At 52.6% G+C, this 19,401-nt stretch overlaps 1 protein-coding gene across 10 annotated transcripts in view; it reads right to left on the reverse strand.

Annotated features, from left to right (window-relative positions):
- The window catches only part of LOC120405616 (butyrophilin subfamily 1 member A1-like), a 73,832-nt gene extending 54,784 nt beyond the window's left edge, over positions 1-19,048 (reverse strand). For 4 of the 10 annotated variants that reach the window (XM_039539269.1, XM_039539262.1, XM_039539261.1 and 1 more), the window contains exon 1: positions 2,220-2,349. The gene's annotated coding sequence lies outside the window, so the exon portion shown is untranslated. Of the gene's footprint in view, positions 1-2,219; positions 2,350-3,024; positions 3,069-6,108; positions 6,168-18,496; positions 18,657-18,949 lie in introns of those variants that run through there. The other 6 variants (XM_039539265.1, XM_039539263.1, XM_039539267.1 and 3 more) reach the window with 6 other exon arrangements.
- Between the last annotated feature and the right edge of the window lie 353 nt (positions 19,049-19,401).

Below are 19,401 nucleotides of genomic sequence, written 5' to 3' on the forward strand. Positions count from 1 at the left end.
AGGCCCCGGGGGCTTATCAGAAAGCGGGGGTGTGGAACAGGGACAGGGAGCAGGGGGGGGTGGATACTGAGTGAGGTCCCAGGGGGCTGTTAGGGGCAGGGGGTCCTGGAAGGGGGCAGTCAGGGGACAAGGAGCAGGAGGGGTTGGATGGGTCAGGGGCTCTGGGGGGGTGGTCAGGGGATGGGGAGCAGGGGTGGGTTGATAGGCATGGGGGGGCCTGTCAGGGGTTGGGGCTGTGGATAGGGGTCAAGGCAGTCAGGGAGGTTGATGAGAGTGGGGTCCAGAGGGGGCGGTCAGGGATGGGAGGTCCCGAGGGCAGGGCCAGGCTGTTTGGGGAAGCACAGCCTTCCCTACCCGGCCCTCCATATAGTTTCGTACCTTTATGTGGCCCTCGGGCTAAAACGTTTGCCCACCCCTGCACTAGAGGACAATTGTTTTTCATTCAGTGTAGGTTAAAAAAAATCAGCTCACAATCAAGGTGTCCTAGCTCAGCAATGCCTTGTTCAAATAACTCGTTTTCCCCAATAACTTGATCTCACCCCCGACAATCAGGCTGAGCTGACTTATCTTTTGGAATTTAGAGAGGATGAAAAAAGTAGGTTTTAAACAAAAACTTCATTGCAAACTGAACTCTGCAGAGGCTACTGCCTATGTCTCCAGCTCTCCTCCAGGGGTCATACTGATTTATGCCAGCCGATATCCTGGCAAAGGTTTCCGATGGTGGAAGGTTTACCAGGAATCTAGGTTACGGTGGCACTTCTTGTGTTCACAGCACACACAGAGAGAAGTTAAATAAAAACATAACTTTTTTTCTCAGAATTCAGAACACGCACACAAGAACCCAACACTAAGAAGAGAGACAAAGCAGGCTGCTCCCTAAAGCACAACTCTCCCCAACTTACTTTAAGCTGGCTGTCTGCAAACTGACTGCTGGCACAATCACAAGCTTATCTACAGAGCCCTCTAGCCTGCAAGTATGACCAGGGAATTCCTCGCTCCCCACCACGCACCCTTACAGTGATAGCTGGCAATTCCAACACAGTCAGACCTCAGTACACCTCAGCACTGAGGCCCTCTAATCTCCCCTACACTCAGGCAGCCATTGAGGGTCGGTGCAGCCCAGGGAAGTGGGTACAACCACGGATGCCAGGGAACAGACACTATTTCAGTCTGTGAATAAACAGACACTATTTCAGTCTGTGTTACAGGAAAATGGAAAAGGGACTGCAAAGATCTCTGAGCATTTTAGTAATTTCTGCAGCAATTTTTAAAGTATCATAGAATCTCAGGGTTGGAAGGGACCTCAGGAGGTCATTTAGTCCAACCACCTGCTCAAAGCAGGACCAAACCCAACTAAATCATCCCAGCCAGGGCTTTGTCAAGCCTGACCTTAAAGACCTCTAAGGAAGGAGATTCCACCACCTCCTTAGGTAACGCATTCCAGTTCCTCACCACCCTACTAGTGAAAAAGTTTTTCCTAATATCCAACCTAAACCTCCCCCTCTTCAACTTGAGACCATTACTCCTTGTTCTGTCATCTTCTACCACTGAGAACAGTCTAGATCCATCCTCCTTGGAACCCCCTTTCAGGTAGTTGAAAGCAGCTATCAAATCCCCCCTCATTCTTCTCTTCTGCAGACTAAACAATCCCAGTTCCCTCAGCCTCTTCTCATAAGTCATGTGCTCCAGACCCCTAATCATTTTTATTGCCCTCCGCTGGACTCTTTCCAATTTATCCACATCCTTCTTGTAGTGTGGGGCCCAAAACTGGACACAGTACTCCAAATGAGGCCTCACCTGTGCTGAATAGAGGGGAATGATCACATCCCTCGATCTGCTGGAAATGCCCCTACTTATACAACCCAAAATGCCATTAGAACTTCTTGGCAACAAGGACACACTGTTGACTCATATTCAGCTTTTCGTCCACCGTAACCCCTAGGTCCTTTTCTGCAGAACTGCTGCCCAGCCATTCGGTCCCTAGTCTGTAGCAGTGCATGGGATTCTGCCGTCCTAAGTGCAGGACTCTGCACTTGTCCTTGTTGAACCTCATCAGGTTTCTTTTGGCCCAGTCCTCTAATTTGTCTAGGTCCCTCTGTATCCTATCTCTACCCTCCAGCGTAGGAAAGTGAGAGCACCAGACAGACTCCCATCCATAGGAACAGCTCCCATGAAGAACAACAGAGCCTCACCCAGAGCAATCAGGGGCTGACACTCACCTGCCTGCTGGATCCTATAGGGAAGGGCAGAGGCTGGTGGTGGAGGAAGGGGTCCTACCTTCAGAACTACCAGGTCTGTGTTGCAAGTGAACGTCTCAGTATTTACGGTAGCATTGCACGTCTGACTCCAGTCTGTTCAGACAGATATTGCTGGTTAACTTACAGCAATTTTATCTGAACAGAAACATTTTCCATGCATCTAGAATCTTCCAATTGAAAGTGAAACCATCACTGGTAAATTACAGGAATCTCATTTATGGTACACAGAGATAAAAGATTTTAAGAAACACACACACAGTCCAAGGGTGGTGACAGCTTTAGTTTTTAAGGCATTTTCCTGCTCGCTCAGTCACTGTCACAACAATTTCTGTCATACACATATGCCAAGGCTTTCTGCCCCCACAAGCACTATATTTTTCTGACTGAAGCAGTGTGCCAGAGGGGTGTAGAACTAATCAGACCTCAGCAGTAGTCCTTGTCCAAGGCAGAAGAGGCCTTGCTGCAGTTCCAGGTAATTCACAAGTTTTCTGGTTCAAAATAAAACAAACTCACTGAGAGGCCACATTCTCCTTCCACAGTGGAGAATAAACAACAAGAGCCATACTCTGCCCGGCCTTCACACAGGTGGGCAGTGTGAGCACAGAGAGGTTTTTCCCTCCCTCCTTGCATAGCCTACATAAAGTCCCCCCCATCCTGTGCCAACAGGACTAGAGCAGGGCAGACAGGGCAGGGCAGCCCTATGAAATGGTGTAACAGCTGACATGCTCCCCCTCCATGTGCTCTAACCTAACCAATATCCACCTACCTCCAGAGCTTCCTGCCCTGACTTCCAATCAGAAAGGCCCTGTCTGGCTCCTGGGTTCAGGAGAAGGGACCAGCCCTTTCACCAGAGCCTAACAGGCCCTTCTTTATTTGATAGAGGGTTGAGGGCTGTTCCTGGGGCTTATCATAGTATCCCAGAATCACAGTATATCACGGTTGGAAGGGACCTCAGAAGGTCATCAAGTCCAACCCCCTGCTCAAAGCAGGACCAAACCCAACTAAATCATCCCAGCCAGGAGTTTGTCAAGCCTAACCTTAAAAACCTCTAAGGAAGGAGATTCCACCACCTCCTTAGGTAACGCATTCCAGTGCTTCACCACCCACCTAGTGAAAAAGTTTTTCCTAATATCCAACCTAAACCTCCCCCTCTTCAACTTGAGGCCATTACACCCTGTTCTGTCATCAGATACCACTGAGAACAGTCTAACTCCATCCTCTTTGGAACCCCCTTTCAGGTAGTTGAAAGCAGCTATCAAATCCCGCCTCATTCTTCTCTTCCGCAGACTAAACAATCCCCGTTCCCTCAGCTTCTCCTCATAAGTCATGTGCTCCAGCTCCCTAATCATTTTTGTTGCCCTCTGCTGGACTCTTTCCAATTTATCCACATCCTCCTTGTAGTGTGGGGCCCAAAACTGGACACACTACTCCAGATGAGGCCTTACCAATGTTGAATATAGGGGAATGATCACATCCCTCAATCTGCTGGCAATGCCCCTACTTATACAGCCCAAAATGCCATTAGCATTCTTGGCAACAAGGGCCCACTGTTGACTCATATCCAGCTTCTCGTCCACTGTAACCCCTAGGTCCTTTTCTGCAGAACTGCTGCCTAGCCACTCGGTCCCTAGTCTCTAACAGTGAATGGGATTCTTCCGTCCTAAGTGCAGGACTCTGCACTTGTCCTTGTTGAACCTCATCATATTTCTTTTGGCCCAGTCCTCTAATTTGTCTAGGTCCCTCTGTATCCTATCCCTACCCTCCAGCATATCTACCACTCCTCCCAGTTTAGTGTCATCTGCAAACTTGCTGAGGGTGTAGTCCATGCCATCCTCCAGATCATTAATGAAGATATTGAACAAAACCGGCCCCAGGACCGAACCTTGGGGCACTCCACTTGAAACTGGCTGCCAACTAGACATGGAGCCGTTGATCACTACCCGCTGAGCCTGACAATCTAGCCAGCTTTCTATCCATCTTGTAGTCCAATCATTCAGCCCATACTTCTTTAACTTGCTGGCAAGAATACTGTGGGAGACTGTATCAAAAGCTTTGCTAAAGTCAAGGAATAACACATCCACTGCTTTCCCCTCATCCACAGACCCTCATAGAAGGCAATTAGGTTAGTCAGGCATGACTTGCCCTTGGTGAATCCATGCTGACTGTTCCTGAGCACTTTCCTCTCCTCTAAGTGCTTCAGAATTGATTACTTGAGGACCTGCTCCATGATTTTTATAGGGACTGAAGTGAGGCTGACTGGCCTGTAGTTCCCCGGATCCTCCTTCTTCCCTTTTTTAAAGATGGGCACTACAGTAGCCTTTTTCCAGTCATCCGGGACCTCCCCTGTTCGCCATGAGTTTTCAAAGATAACGGCCAATGGCTCTGCAATCACATCCGCCAAATCCTTTAGCACCCTCGCATGCAGCGCATCCGGCCCCATAGACTTGTGCTTGTCCAGTTTTTCTAAATATTCCCGAACCACTTCTTTCTCCACAGAGAGCTGGTCACCTTCTCCCCATACTGTGCTGCCCAGTGCAGCAGTCTGGGAGCTGACCTTGTCTGTGAAGACAGAGGCAAGAAAAGCATTGAGTACACTAGCTTTCTCCACATCCTCTGTCACTAGGTTGCCTCCCTCATTCAGTAAGGGGCCCACACTTTCCTTGACTTTCTTGTTACTAACATACTTGAAAGAAACCCTTCTTGTTACTCTTAACATCTCTTGCTAGCTGCAACTCCAAGTGTGATTTGGCCTTCCTGATTTGACTCCTTCATGCCTGAGCAATATTTTGATACTCCTCCCTTGTCTTTTGTCTAATCTTCCACTTCTTGTAAGCTTCTTTTTTGCCTTTAAGATCAGCAAGGATTTCACTGTTAAGCCAAGCTGGTCGCCTGCCATATTTACTATTTTTTCTATACATCGGGATGTTTTTTTCTTGCAGCCTCAATAAGGATTCTTTAAAATACAGCCAGGTCTCCTGGACTCCTTTCCCCCTCATGTTATTTTCCCAGGGGATCCTGCTCATCAGCTCCCTGAGGGAGTCAAAGTCTGCTTTTCTGAAGTCCAGGGTCCGTATTCTGCTGCCCTCCTTTTTTCCCTGTGTCAGGATCCTGAACTCGACCATCTCATGGTCACTGCCTCCCAGGTTCCCATCCACTTTTGCTTCCCCTACTAACTCTTCTCTGTTTGTGAGCAGCAGGTCAAGAAGAGCTCTGCCCCTAGTTGGTTCCTCCAGCACTTGGACCAGGAAATTGTCCCCTACACTTTCCAAAAAGTTCCTGGATTGTCTGTGCACCGCTGTATTGCTCTCCCAGCAGATATCAGGGTGATTAAAGTCCCCCATGAGAACCAGGGCCTGCGATCTAGTAACTTCTGTTAGTTGCTGGAAGAAAGCCTCGTCCACTTCATCCCCCTGGTCTGGTGGTCTATAGTAGACTCCCACCATGACATCACTCTTATTTCTCACACTTCTAAACTTAATCCAGAGACTCTCAGGTTTTTCTGCAGTTTCATACCGGAGCTCTGAGCAGTCATACTGCTCTCTTACATACAATGCAACTCTCCCACCTTTTCTGCCCTGCCTGTCCTTCCTGAACAGTTTATATCTATCCATGACAGTACTCCAGTCATGTGAGTTATCCCACCAAGTCTCTGTTATTCCAACCATATCATAGTTCCTTGACTGTGCCAGGACTTCCAGTTCTTCCTGCTTGTTTCCCAGGCTTCTTGCATTTGTGTATAGGCCTTAAGATAACTCGCTGATTGTCCCGATTTCTCAGTCTGAGACAGGAGTCCTCCCCTCTTGTACTCTCCTGCTCGTGCTTCCTCCCGGTATCCCACTTCCCCACTTACCTCAGGGCTTTGGTCTCCTTCCTCCGGTGAACCTAGTTTAAAGCCCTCCTCACTAGGTTAGCCAGCCTGCTTGCGATGCTGCTCTTCCCTCTCTTCGTTAGATGGAGCCCATCTCTGCCTAGCACTCCTCCTTCTTGGAACACCATCCCATGATCGAAGAATCCAAAGCCGTCTGTCCAACACCACTAACACTAATGGGGCTGTTTTGCAGCTTTGATTTGTTGGCTGGATGCGTTCATTCATTCTGTGTGTGGGATAATGTTTAACTGCTGGTGAAAAGCAAATTTCATTAGCTCTTGTGAGCCTAATGAATTGTTCAGGTACCCTGAGCTCTTTGCAGGGGTATTTTGGTTGATATTTCACTCTAAGGGTATGTCTACACTACGGGATTACTCCAAATTTACAGAATTCAATTTTGGGCAACCGATTGTATAAAGTCGAGTGTACGCGGCCACACTAAGCACATTAATTCGGTGGTGTGCGTCCATATATCGAGACTAGCATCGACTTCCGGAGCATTGCACTGTGAGTAGCTATCCCATAGTTCCTGCTTCTCCCCTGCCCACTGAAATTCTGGGTTGAAATCCCAATGCCTGATGGGGCAAAAAAAATTGTCGCTGGTGGTTCTGGGTTCAGCCTCACCCCTCCCTCCATGAAAGCAATGGTAGACAACCATTTCGTGCCTTTTTTCCTGGGTGAACTGTGCAGACGCCATACCATGGCAAGCATGGGGCCCGCTCAGCTCAAGACAGCAGCCATGAACATTGTAAACACCTCGCGCATTATTGTGCAGTTTATGCTGAACCAGGACCTGCAAAACCAGGCAAGGAGGAGGCAGCTACGGCAGCGCTGTGACGAGAGTGATGAGGACATGGACACAGAATTCTCTCAAACTGTGGGCCCCGGCACTTTGGAGATCATGCTGTTAATGGGGCAGGTTCTAGCCATGGAACGCCGATTCTGGGCCTGAGAAACAAGCACACACTGGTGGGACCGCATAGTGTTGCAGGTGTGGGATGATTCCCAGTGGCTGAGAAACTTTCGCATGCATAAGGGCACTTCCATGGAACTTTGTGACTTGCTTTTCCCTGCCCTGAAGCGCCAGAATACCAAGATGAGAGCAGCCCTCACAGTTGAGAAGCGAGTGGCGATAACCCTGTGGAAGCTTGCAACGCCACACAGCTACCAGTTAGTCGGGAATCAATTTGGCGTGGGCAAATCTACTGTGGGGGCTGCTGTGATGCAAGTAGCCAAAGCAATCACTAAGCTGCTGCTACCAAGGTATTGACTCTGGGAAATGTGCAGGTCATAGTGGATGGCTTGGTTGCAATGGGATTTCCTAACTGTGGTGGGGCGATAGATGGAACCCATATCCCTGTCTTGGCACCGCAGCACCAGGACAGCCAGTATATAAACCGAAAGGGGTACTTTTCAATGGTGCTGCAAGCACTGGTGGATCACAAGGGACGTTTCACCAACATCAACGTGAGAGGCCAGGAAGGGTTCATGACACTCGCGTCCTCAGGAACACTACTCTGTTTAAACGGCTGCAGCAAGGGATTTACTTCCCAGGCCAGAAAATAACTGTTGGGGATGTTGAAATGCCTGTAGTTATCTTGGGGGACCCAGCCTACCCCTTGATGCCTCATCATGAAGCCATACACAGGCAGCCTGGACAGTGGTCAGGAGCTGTTCAACTACATGCTGAGCAAGTGCAGAATGGTGGTAGAATGTGAATTTGGCCGTTTAAAGGGACGCTGGCACACGTTACTGACTCGCTCAGACCTCAGCCAAACAAATATACCCATTGTTATTGCTGCTTGTTGTGTGCTTCACAATCTCTGTGAGAGTAAGGGAGAGACGATTATGGCGGGGTGGGAGGCATTGCCAGCAGATCGAACAATGTGATCATTCCCCTCTATTCGACATTGGTGAGGCCTCATCTGGAGTACTGTGTCCAGTTTTGGGCCCCACACTACAAGAAGGATGTGGAAAAATTGGAAAGAGTCCAGCGGAGGGCAACAAAAATGATTAGGGGGCTGGAGCACATGACTTATGAGGAGAGGCTGAGGGAACTGGGATTGTTTAGTCTGCAGAAGAGAAGAATGAGGGGGGATTTGATAGCTGCTTTCAACTACCTGAAAGGGGGTTCTAAAGAGGATGGATCTAGACTGTTCTCAGTGGTAGAAGATGACAGAACAAGGAGTAATGGTCTCAAGTTGTAGTGGGGGAGGTTTAGGTTGGATATTAGGAAAAACGTTTTCACTCAGAGAGTGGTGAAGCACTGGAATGGGTTACCTAGGGAGGTAGTGGAATCTCCTTCCTTAGAAGTTTTTAAGATCAGGCTTGACAAATCCCTGGCTGGGATGATTTAGTTGGGAATTGGTCCTGCTTTGAGCAGGCGGTTGGACTAGATACCTCCTGAGGTCCCTTCCAACCCTGATATTCTATGATTCTATAAGAGTAAGGAGCAGCTCGCCCTCCAGAGCTGGAGGGACTTCCATTGTGTCCTCCAGGCCGTGAGGGCCCTTTTGGGGGAGGGGAGAGGGACCGGGAGGCAGGACATTGTGGCCTACCGGCGTTCCTACAAGTTCCGCGACTCCCTCGTGACCTTTGGGGTCAAACATGGGTTGTTGCAGGGCCTGCTGGAGGCTGTCGATCACCCAGCCCTCTCTGTGAAAGCCGTCATCTTTGTCACCTTAAATGCCCAGGCTGTAGGGTGGGTCTCCACAGGAGCCAGGTGCTCTCCTTCCTTCGGGAGGGGGGGTACTCTGTGATCTTCCTGCAGGAGACCCAAATGGCTCCAGTTGCTGAAGCTAGCTGGCAGCTGGAGTGGGGGGATGGGGTATAATTTAGCCACCTCGGCGCCCATTCGGCTGGGGTGGCCATCCTGTTCTCCCCTGAGCTATGGCCTGAAGTCCTGGGGGTCGCCGAGGTCATGCCAGGTTGCCTGCTGCATGTCCAGGCATCTGTGGAGGGGCTGACATTAAACCTGGTCAACATTTACGCCCCAAACACAAACCCAGAACGAGTGTGTTTTTACTGGCAGGCATCGGCCTTCCTCGGCACCCTGGATCCTCATGAGTGCCTGGTCCTGGACGGGGACTTTAACACCACCTTTAAGGACTGGGACCACTCAGGAGTCGAGAAATCCTAGGTGGCCGCAGGTATCCTCAGGGAGATCATGGACCATCAATCCCTGGTGGACGCCTGGCGCAAACACCACCCGGACAATGACATCACCTTCACCTATTTCAGGGTGGAGGACAATCAGTCATGCCACTCCCGGTTGGACCGCATTTATTTCTCATGTTTCTATCTGGCACGGGCCCATGCCTCTCGCATCCGGTCGTCCCTGTTCTCGGATCACCATCTGGTGACCGTGATGGCCTTTCTCAGTTCGGAGAGGCAGGGACCGGCCTATTGGCATTTTAACAACAGCTTGCTGGAGGACGTGGGCTTTGTGGCATCTTTCCAGGAGTTCTGGATGGCCTGGCAGGGGCAGCAGTGCGCCTTTCCCTCGGTGAGATGGTGGTGGGATGTGGGGAAGGTGTGCGCGCGGCTCTTCTGCCGCAACTACTCCCGGGGCGCCAGCCAGCAGAGGGATGCGGTGATAGGGCAGTTGGAGTGGGAGGTCTTAGAGCTAGAAAGGCATCTGGCCTCTGGCCCCGAGGATCCACCCCTCTGCGCAGCATACCGAGAGAAGCGGGAGGAGCTCCGGGCCTTCGTTCGATCTCGCATCCATCTCCTTCGGGAGATGGATCGCAGCTCCCGCTTCTTCTACGCCCTGGAGAAAAGAGGGGGCTATAAAGCATGTCACCTGCCTCCTGGCGGAGGACAGCACCCCCCTCACGGATCCAGAGGAGATGCATGGAAGGGCCAGGGCCTTCTCCGCCAGTCTTTTCTCCCCAGATCCAATCAATGCCGAAGCCTGTAGGGTGCTCTGGACTGAACTCCCGATGGTCAGTGTGAGTGACCGAGACTGGCTGGAGCTGCCTCTCTCTCTCTGGCCGAGTTCTCAGAAACCCTCCGTCTCATGCCCACCAACAAATCTCCGGGCATGGACGGGCTCACCGTGGAGTTCTACCGCGTGTTCTGGGATATTCTCAGCCCAGACCTCATCACCATCTGTGCCGAGTCCTTGCAGACCGGGGTCCTCCCTCTCTTGGGCAGGTGAGCTGTGCTCGCCTTACTGCCGAAGAAGGGGGACCTCCGTGACCTACGGAACTGGCGTCCCGTCTCACTCCTCAGCACAGACTATAATGTTGTAGTGAAGGCCATCTTGCTGCGGCTGGGGTCTGTGCCAGCAGACGTGGTCCAGCCCGACCGGACCTACACTGGCCAGGGCCGGACCATCTTTGATAACTTGTACTTGGTCTGGGACCTCTTGGAGCTTGGGTGTAGGGATAGTCTGTTGTTCACCCTCCTGTCCCTGGACCAGGAGAAGGCGTTCAACAGGATGGACCAGGGGTATCTCCTGGGCACATTGCGAGCATTCGGCTTCGGGCCCCAGTTTGTGGGCTTTCTCCAGGTGCTGTAAAAGCAGCAAAGAGTCCTGTGGCACCTTATACACTAACAGACATTTTGGAGCATGAGCTTTCGTGGGTGAATACCCACTACGTCGGATGCAAGTAGTGGAAATTTCCAGGGGCAGGTATATTTATATATATATATATATATATATATATATATATACCTGCCCCTGGAAATATATATATATATATACATCACTACTTGCATCCGACGAAGTGGGTATTCACCCACGAAAGCTCATGCTCCAAAATGTCTGTTAGTGTATAAGGTGCCACAGGATTCTTTGCTGCTTTTACAGCTCCAGGTGCTGTACACTGAGGCAGAGCGTCTGGTCAGGCTCAACTGGACTCTGACCGAGCCAATCAGCTTCGGGCGGGGAGTATGGCAGGGGTGCCTCCTCTTGGGCCAGCTGCATGCTCTGGCGATTGAGCCCTTCCTCTGTCTCCCCCACCGGAGGCTGACGGGGTTGGTGCTTCGGGTGCCAGAGCTGCGGCTGGTCCTGTCGGCGTACGCCGACGATGTGCTCCTCGTGGTCCAGGACCCAGGTGACCTGGCGCAGGTGGAGGCTTGCTAGGCAGTTTACTCGGCGTCCTCCTCCTTCCGGGTCAACTGGGTCAAGAGCTCTGGCCTGGTGGTTGGGGACAGGTGGCAGGAGAGCTCCTTCCCACCCGTGCTTCAAGTCATCCGGTGGAGCACAGGCCCACTGCTCTATCTTGGTGTTTACCTTTCCGCCACGCATCCTTCTCCGCCAGAGAACTGGCAGGATTTGGAGGCCAGGGTGGGGAAGTGGCTGTGGCGATGGAGAGGACAGCACCGGTGTCTCTCCCTGCAAGGGAGGGCGCTGGTGCTGAATCAGCTAATCCTGTCCATGCTCTGGCACCAGTTCAACACCCTGAGCCTGGCCCCGGGGATCCTGGCCAGGCTCCAGAGGACGGCCCTGGAGTTCTTCTGGCCGGGGCTGCACTGTGTCTCTGCAGAGGTCCTGAGTCTTCCCCTGGAGGAGGGAGGACAGGGCCTGGTCTGCCTTTGTAGCCAGGTCCATGTCTTCCGCCTCCAGGCCCTGAAGAGACGCCTTTATGGTGCAGGCAGTCTGGCGTGGAGCATGTTGGCACACGCCTTCCTCCGCCGCCTCCAAGGGCTCCGATACGACTGGCAGTTTCTTTATCTCGATCCGAGGGCTCTTCCGCAAGACCTCTCTGAGCTGCCGGTCTTCTACCAGGACCTCCTCCGGACCTGGAAGCTTTTTTCGGTGACCAGGTACTTTGTGGCCACCGAGGGAGTGGACCTCCTCATGGAGCCCCTGCTACACAACCCCTATCTGCGTGTGCAGGTGGCAGAGTCTCCCTCGGTGTGCCAGAGGTTGGTCCTGGTGGAAACCATTAGGGTTGGACTACGACAGGAGGGACTGGGTGGATCCCCATGAGCTCGGTCAGCACATGGGGCTTGCCACCCTTCCAACCCCCCCGCGCGTACTTCAGGAGGTGAAAGCCCCTTGTCACCTGTTTCTCTCATCTTCCTGCAGCAGACCCTGCGAGAGGGTGTTCCCCGCCGACCCCTCACCCTGGGCCCCTGGACATTTTTATTCAGCCCCTGTTCCGCGAGCCCCCCCGGCCTTCCCGTTCCCATACTCTGAGCCGGCTGCACACCCTGCAGCCAGTCTGGTTCCAAACCATGTCTAGAGACCAATTGTACATGCTCGTGCTCCACACACTGCATTTCCTCACCCTTGCATCCCACCCAGACCCCAAATAGCGGGATTATCTTCCACCTAAAGAGGGTCAGAAGCCCCGGTGGGCTAGTCTTTATTCCACCTTGGTCCCACAGCTGCCGGGGACATCGGTTGGCTGTTCCTTCACGGAGCCATGAGCATGGGCGTGTACCTGGTGCAGTTCACACCCGTGCCTGAGGCCTGCCCCTTTTGCAGCGTGAGGGAGAACCTGGCGCAGGCCTATTCTGGCTCCTCCAGAACCTCTTGTTGAGGTTCTGGCTGCACTTTTCCCCGCACCTGTTCCTTTCTGCACATGCCACCCGTGGCCCCACGAAGTTGCGTGACCTCCTGGTCAACCTCCTCCTGGCCCTGTCCAAACTCTCCATCTACACTAGCAGGAGGAGTATGCTGGACGAGGGGGGGGCTCTGTGACTGTGGGGCCTATTTCCGTTCCTCCCTAGTTTCACGCATCCGGGCAGAGTTCCACTGGGCAGCGCCCGCTGGCTCCCTTGACACCTTTGAGGAGCAGTGGGCACTGTCTGGGGTCCTCTGCTCGGTGTCCCCATCCAGTATCCTTGTTTTGAACCTATGACCTTCACCTCAGTCCTTGTTTTTCTCATTTGTTGTCCCCCATGTCCTTTTTCTCATTTGGTCCCTGGGTCCAGTGGTCCCTCCCGCTAGGCTGGGGGAGGGGCCTTTAGAAGTGGGTGGCCTTGTGCCAGCCACCCCCCCTCGGGTTTTCAATAAGGCTCCTGCCCTTTGGGGTAGAAAACAGCCCAGGAGAGGGCTGTGGCTGAGGCAAGAACCCTGGGCTGATTGGGGAAAGTAGGCTCAGCTGTGGCCATGCCCCAATCAGGCCCAGCTGGCCCCTAAAAGGGGCTGTGAGCCAGATGCCCAGTAGTCTCCCTCTGCCTATAGAGGGAGATGGGCCTGGCTGCAGGGAGCTAGAGACAGGGTACCTGAGTGGAGCAGGGCTGAGGAAAGGCAGAGGAACTGGGGAGCTCCAGCCTGGAAAGCCCCAGGCTGCGGCCTAGCAGTGGGCCAACAGGTACTGGGGGTTGCAGAGGGCAACCCAGGGGTAGGCCAAGGCAGCAGGTCCAAAACCTCCTTGTCAGTGATGAGTAGCATATTGCAGTCTGCCCCAGAGTGTGGGGGCTAGATGATGGCTGGCAGTAGCCTCATATTGCGGTGAGGTGGGGATAGAGGGTGGGGGTTCCCCAGGGAGAGGAGACCCTGAGAGAAAGGGGTTACTGCCAGGGGGCAGCACCCCAGCTAACAGGGCACTGAATCCTGGGAGGGATATGGGGGCCAAGAGACAGCGGATCACTGGCCTGCAGAGGGCGCTCCGGAGGCTGGAAATTGAGCTAATTCCCTGAGAGATCAGCAGGAGGTGCCCCAGGAGTGAGTCTGCTTGTCTACAGCGACCAACAAAAATAATTAAAGGTCTAGAAAACATGACCTTTAACATGAGTTTGTTTAGTCTGGAGAAGAGAAGATGGAGGGGGGACATGATAACAGTTTTCAAATGCATAAAAGGTTGTTATAAAGAAGAGGGTAAAAAAATTTTCTTCTTAGCCACTGAGGACAGGACATGAAGTAATGGGCTTATATTATAACAATGGTGGTTTAGGTTGGACCTCACATTAGGAAAACCATCTTAACAGTAAGGGTAGCTAAGCACTGGAATGAATTATCAAGGGAGATTGTGGAATCTCCATAATTGAAGCTTTTTAAGAACAGGGTTTTTTTTAATAATAATAGGAGATATACCAATCTCCTAGAACTGGAAGGGACATTGAAAGGTCATTCAGTCCAGCCCCCTGCCTTCACTAGGAGGACCAATTTTTGGCTCAGATCCCTAAGTGGCCTCCTCAAAGATTGAACTCATAACCCTAGCTTTAGCAGGCCAAGGCTCAAACCACTGAGCTATCCCTCCCCCCAAAAACAAGGGTAGACAAAAACCTGTCAGATCTAGATAATAATTAGTCCTGCCAAGAGTGCAGGAGACTGGAGTCTGAAGTCTCTTCTAGTCCAACATTTCTGTGATTTTTCTGATGACCCTCCTTTATTTCTTTAATAATTGAATCCTTTATCAGCTGCTGTATTATCTTGCCAAGGATGAGTGTCAAACTGATAGGTCTGTAAGCACGTTGGTCATCCTATTTAATCTTATTAAAAATTGGCACAACAGTAGCTTTCTTCCAGTCTTCTGGAAGTTCTCCAGTGCTCCAAGTCTTGCACAAAATTAGCAATAATGATCAAGCGAGCTCCTCAACCAGCTCTGTTAGCCCTGGTCTACACTATGAATTTAGGTCAAATTTAGCAGCGTTAGATGGATTTAACCCTGCACCCGTCCACACGATGAAGCCATTTTTGTCGACTTAAAGGGCTTTTAAAATTGATTGCTATATGTCTCCCCGACAAGGGGATTAGCGCTGAAATCGACGTTGCCGGGTCGAATTTGGGATAGTGTGGACATAATTCGATGGTATTGGCCTCCAGAAGCTATCCCAGAGTGCTCCATTGTGACCGTTCTGGACAGCACTCTCAACTCAGATACACTGGAGAGGTAGACAGGAAAACTTTTGAATTTCATTTCCTGTTTGGCCAGTGTGGTGAGCTCAGAGGTGACTGTGCAGATCTCATCAGCACGGGTGACCACGGAGTCCCAGAATCACAAAAGAGCTCCAGCATGCACCGAACGGGAGGTACTGGATCTGATCGCTGTATGGGGAGAGGAATCCATGCTATCAGAACTCCGTTCCAAAAAGAAATGCCAAAACATTTGAAAAAATCTCCAAGGGCATGCAGGACAGAGACTATAACAGGGACCCACATCCACAGCAGTGCCGTGTGAAACTTAAGGAGCTCAGACAAGCCTACCAAAGAACCAGAGAGGCAAATGGTCGCTCCGGGTCACAGCCCCAGACATGCCGCTTCTATGATGAGCTGCATGCCATTCTAGGGGGTGCTCCTACAACTACCCCACTCCTGTGCTTCCCTCCTCTCCCACCCCTCCCGAGCTACCTTGGCAGTTATCCCCCCATTTGTGTGACGAATTAATAAAGAATGCATGATTTTGAAACAACAATGACTTGCCTCTGCAAGCGGTGATCAAAGGGGGCAGGGGAGGGCGGTTGGTTTACAGGGAAGTAGAGTGAACCAAAAGGGCAGGTTTTCATCAAGGAGAAACAAACAGAACTTTCACACCATAGCCTGGCCAGTCATGAAACTGGTTTTCAAAGCTTCTCTGATGCGCAGCTCACCCTGCTGTGCTCTTCTAACCTGGTGTTAATACTCTGAGGGATACTAGAGCCTGAAGCAAATGTAAGCATACTACCCACTTCAGTGTGAAATATGCTCTCTCTGCCAGTAGACTATTTTTCAGACTGGCTGCATGTAATCAGCCTGGTGTCTGGCTGCATGTAATCAGTGGCCAGGCGAGTTGCCTCAACCTCCCACCCCACCATAAACGTCTCCCCCTTACTCTCACAGATATTGTGGAGCACACAGCAAGTGGTAATAACGATGGGAATATTGGTTTAGCTGAGGTCTAACCAAGTCACTAAACTGCACCAGCGAGCTTTTAAACGTCCAAAGGCACATTCTACCACCATTCTGCACTTGCTCGTTCTCTAGTTGAACTGCTCCTTACTACTGTCTAGGTTTCATGAGCTATGGGAGCAAGGGGTAGGCTGGGGTAGGTGCGACCGCGTGGTGCTGCCGACTGGGTGACCAGCCTGAGGCAGAAGCCTACAGCTGACGTGATATTCCAGGCAAGACTGAATCTCCATTAGATGAAACTTAAAGAAGAGAATGACCTGGAGTCATCCTATTTTTGTCCAGGCGCCCCTGACTGACCTCACCAAGACCAGCCAAGAGCACCCATGTCTGCCCAGGCGCCACTGACCGACCTCACCGAGGCCGACCAGGAGCACCCACAGAACGACAACAACGGTTAGCAGTCCTACTTCACTGTCTGTCATCTGCAAGGCAAGGCAAGGGGATGCTGCTGCGTAGCACTGCAGTACCACGTCTGCCAGCAGCACTCAGGAGACATTCGGTGACAGTGAGCTGAGCGGGCTCCATGCTTGCCATGGTATGTCATCTGCACAAGTAACCCAGGGAAGAAGGTGAAAAACGATTTTTTGCTTTCACGGAGGAAGAGAGGGGCCTGACAACAATTACCCAGAACCATCCACGACAATGTTTTTGCCCCACCAGGCATTGGGAGTTCAACCCAGAACTCCAATGGGCGGCGGAGACTGTGAGAGATAGCTACTCACAGTGCACTGCTCTGAGAGTCGATGCTAGCCTCGGTACTGTGGATGCACTCTGCCAAGTTAATGGTCTTAAGTAGGGACACATACAATCGACTGTATCAAATCGATTTCTCAAAAATTGACATATTAAATCAACCTAATTTCATAGTGTATACCAGGCCTGCACAACATGCAGCCCGCGGAGCCTCACTGTGTGGCCCGCCGGGGGATTCTAAATCCCCCCCACACGGCGCTCTGCGGGCAGTCCAGAGCCCTTTAAATCCCAGCCGCGACCGGGAATCAGAGGGCTCTGGGCTGCCCGATGCAGCGGGGAGCCCAGAGCCCTTTAAAATCCCAGCCGTGGCCGGGAGTCAGAGGGCTCTGGGCTGCCTGCAGGGGCAGGGAGACTAGAGCCCTTTAAATCCCAGCCACGGCTGGGAATCAGAGGGCTCTGGTCTGCCAGCAGCCGCGGGGAGCCCAGAGCCTTTTAAATCCCAGCCGTGGCAGGGAGTCAGAGGGCTCTGGGCTGCCCGCAGGGGCAGGGAGACCAGAGCCCTTTAAATCCCAGCCGCGGCAGGGAATCAGAGGGCTCTGGGCTGCCTGCTGCGGTGGGGAGCCCAGAGCTCTTTAATTCCCAGCCGCGGCTGGGAGTCAGAGGGCTCTGGGTTGCCCGCAGGGGCAGGGAGCCCAGAGCCCTTTAAATCTCAGCCGCGGCTGGGATTTAAAGGGCTCAGGGCTCCCCGCAGCTGCCAGCAGCCCAGAGCCCTTTGAATCTTAGCCCCTGGCCGCTGATTGCCCCCTCCCGAGACCCCTGCCCCTAACTGCCCCTTGGGACCATAGCCCCTATCTAAGCCTCCCTTCTCCTTGTCCCCAACTGCCCCCTCCTGAGACCCCACCCAACTTCCCCCCAGGACCCCACCCCCTACCTGTCGCCTGATAAACCTCCTGGACTCCTGTGCCTATCCAATTGCTGCCTGTCCCCTGACTGCCCCCCGGAACCCCCTGCCCCTTCTCCAACCCACAAACCGCTTACTGTGCCACTCAGACCAGCGTGTCTGGCTCCCTGCAGCTCCAGACAGTTGCTGCCATGCTCCCCCATGGAGCCCCAGCCCTCTCCCACCCCCAGCACCTGCCTTCCAGATTTGAACACCTCAAAATTCAGGAGTGCTCAAGCTCAGTTTGGGCAGCTTTTACTTCGTTTCTCCCTAATCAAATATACTGATCCACTGTAACTTGCTGTAGAAAAAGTAGGATAAAATTGAGCAAGAAATGCTTATTAGGACTGGAATTGCTATTTTCAACAGTCATTGCCTTTTTGTTTGTTTGAAAGGAAGACAGTGATATTGCATTGGCAAATTCCCCATAGAAAGAAAGAGTGGAACAAAAGAATAATAAAGGCACCTCAACTTTTCCTCATTTATGGAGGATAGTCTTATAATATGCATCCAGATATCCTCCAATCACACAAGCTGAAAATTGTTCCACTTTACTGCAGCTCTGTAACCATATGGGAACCAATCCTGTCTGTGTTTTGTGCACATCCAAAATTCCTGCTGAATGATCCGCCCTGGGAGCGAGTTACCAGTGACCCTGAGACAGCAGGAGGGTGCAGGTTGCGGGGAGAGCCCAGGGCTGGGATGGCAGGGAGATGGGGGAGGGCACTGGTGGGAGGGAAAGGGGGGAGCCCAGTGCTGGGGTGGCTGGGGTATGTGAGTGAGGGGAGAACCCAGGGCTGGGGCAGCAGGGAAGTGCCGGGCAGGGGAAGCCCAGCACTGGGTGGGGGGCAGCCAAAAATGTTTTTTGCTTGGGGCAGCAAAAAACCTAGAGCCGGCCCTGGCCCGGTCAGCACCAGCGTTAGGGCAGCTGGACGGGAGGGTCCTGGTACCTGAGATTGTAACCCGCGGTCATGGAGCTGGACACGATGGAGCTTGGCTCAGACACCGTGGGGAGATTTTCAATCAGCTCCTGGGAGACCCCAAGGAAACGAAACTGCATGTGAGACTCAGGCCCCACAGACCCACAGACACTTCCCAGGGAGGAGGCCAAAGTGCTCTGCAGAAACAGCCAGTGTCACACCCATCCCAACAAGCTGGGCCCCCCCATTCCTCCCGTCCATCAAACTTCCTTCCCCCTCCCACCCAAGTCCTCCCTCCCCGCCCTCTGGGTTTACAATTCCCCCACTGCCGGCTCCCGATCAGTGTCACAATGATCCCCTTCCCTGCGCCGCAGCCCTCCGCCCCAGGAACCCCTGTCCTCTGCTTCCCCATCCGGCCCCACTAACGCTTCCTCCCATGTCTGGCTCCCTCGCCCCAGGGGCTGGGCATGGGGTCCCACTCACCGCAATGCTCTCCACTAATTGTCTCGCTAATTTGTTTCGTAGGAGCCAGAACAATGCTCTCCACGAGGGCCGCTTTTGAAAGAATGTACCACTCCTGATTCTGTGCCGAGAAACAGACTCGGGACAGCGTGGAGGAAGCGGAGCTGTTTGGCCCTGTCCTCCACCAACTAGGAGTGGGGTGGGGGGAGAGAGAGAGAGCCTGTTACATAGGGACCTCCCCACCCAACCCAAACCAGCTCCAGGGCTCAGGACCTCCATGGGGCTGGACAGGGAAAGCCGCCCCCTTCCCGAAACCAGTGTCGCCCTGCACGGACATGGGGTTGTAACTTGGACAGTGTCTGCAGGGAGCGGAAACCTTGGCCTGTGTTGGACAAACGCTCCCACTTTGGGGTGCCAGATAACAGAGGAGATGTGTCCCCCCATTGCAGGTGAGGGATTCTCTGGGACAAGGC

This window comes from Mauremys reevesii, linkage group 5, assembly GCF_016161935.1.
Source record: "Mauremys reevesii isolate NIE-2019 linkage group 5, ASM1616193v1, whole genome shotgun sequence".
NCBI classification, from domain to species: Eukaryota; Metazoa; Chordata; order Testudines; family Geoemydidae; genus Mauremys; species Mauremys reevesii.